Raw genomic sequence first — 1,978 nt, forward strand, 5'->3', positions numbered from 1 at the left:
ATAATGTAACCCATTTCTCTAATACCATCAGTACCTGTAAAATAATAGACTTTTGTGATCTCTTTTAATTAAATGTATGTTAAGAATAAGACCAAGACACAAACATATCATTATACTGCCCTCTAGTGTTAAACATATTGTAGGCATTTGATTATATCAGTATTGAGCTAAGTTGTATATCAATTTATTTATTTTGAAATTGTTTGTTTCTCTGTTTTAGAAAGTGTCAGAAAATTATATGCATGTTGTTACTCAGTGTCACGTCACTGTCAGTGATGAATATTATTTATTTATCTGCACGTAAATATTCCATACTCGGGAAGACTGAATAAATTACGACTGTAACATACAAATTACGTGTTAAGAAAATGCCATTATTTTAAAGTACATACAGCATGAGGGAAACTGAAAGTAATGTATGGACAATTTGACATTTCAATGTTTTTGAAATTTAGACATGCATGTCAATATTGACTATTTGAAATTTAGGAAATAATATATTTATATCAAAATGTTGTTCACTGCATGCTTGCTAGATATCTGTGGAAAAACTCAATGATAATACATTAACACCTAGTGTGAATCTGGCTGTATACATGCAAAGTGTTAGAAAATTATATATCAATGTGTGTTTGTGTCATATCATTGTCAATGGTGACTTTTTGTCTACTGGTATATGTAAAGCATCAATGTTTATGAAGATTGAAAAGTCAAGAAATTATGGCTGAAAGATACAAGTTAGGCGTGAAGGCCATAGAAATATCAGGTGTGAAGTGTGATCACACTTTAACACACTTCAAGCAAATTAGCGTGACCTTCTACACACATAGCCACACTTTTATGTGGAATATATCTTCTGAGTAATGCTATACTATTCCTGATACAATAGCATAAACTGGGTGCATTGACCTGTCAAAACCACTTCTTCTTTCCTTCAGTAAGAATATATGCTTCTAAAGCTTATATTTAAACCATTGTCTGCAAACTGCCTTTCTAGCAATGACGCAGAGTATAATTACGTACTCTAGTTTATGTACCAGATATTTCTGAAAACTTGCTCTTTAGGGGCTATTTGGAATAATGAGACATTCAGACCCACTAAAAAGATCCAGGTATTATTATGATGATTATGGTATCATCAAGTAGAAGTAAAAATGTACCTTCAAGTGAAGCTGGTCCATACAACCATATTCTTCATGATTGGTTCTGTTATTCAGTATTCCTCCATTTCTACTATTCAAGGTATGATTGTCTACTGTGTTATGGACATGTACCTCTGCCATGGTTACTACCTGATAAGGCTGTAGTGATTGCTGTTCACAATTTGATGACATTGGCAAGTTGTCCGAAAACAAACCTGGTGATTTGTTTTCATTGGTCCACATCAAATGTATAATCAATCGTAGAATAAGAACTGGATGCACATAATTTGGAAGAAGTGACAGCACTGTGTCCTGAAAATTCTCTGGATAGGTTGCAGAAGACTTTGCTGCGGAGGATTCATTGTCCTGTCAGAAAGGAACATAGCTTTAACAAAGAATGCATCATGAAATAAACTTTTTAAACTTTTGCCATTTTAAAATAAACTTTTGCTAGTACTTCGTTCAAGAAAATTACAACTTATTCTCTCAGTTATAAAAGCAATTTTAAAAAAATCTTAGGTACCATACAAATTTTTTTTTAGTAGAGGTCAAAATGGTATTAGCAATTTTTGAATTCAATACAGCCACAAAAATACTGTGTTAACTCTATGGGAAAATAAAAGATTGACAACTTCTTTGAAAACATGATCATAAAGCCCAAAGCTCTTGCATTATTTCAAAAGGACCTAGAGCAAGCCTTCATCTGGCAAAGTTTAGAGAGAATTCATAAAAAGGAAAGTATTGTGATGTTTCCTACATGTCTGTTAAATCTTTGTAGATAAATTATTTCAAAAACTAATTCTTGAGCTTCACAAGGATCTACATGTAGGTTGTTT

The sequence above is a fragment of the Glandiceps talaboti genome, chromosome 15 (assembly GCF_964340395.1).
Source record: "Glandiceps talaboti chromosome 15, keGlaTala1.1, whole genome shotgun sequence".
Taxonomy (NCBI): Eukaryota; Metazoa; Hemichordata; class Enteropneusta; family Spengelidae; genus Glandiceps; species Glandiceps talaboti.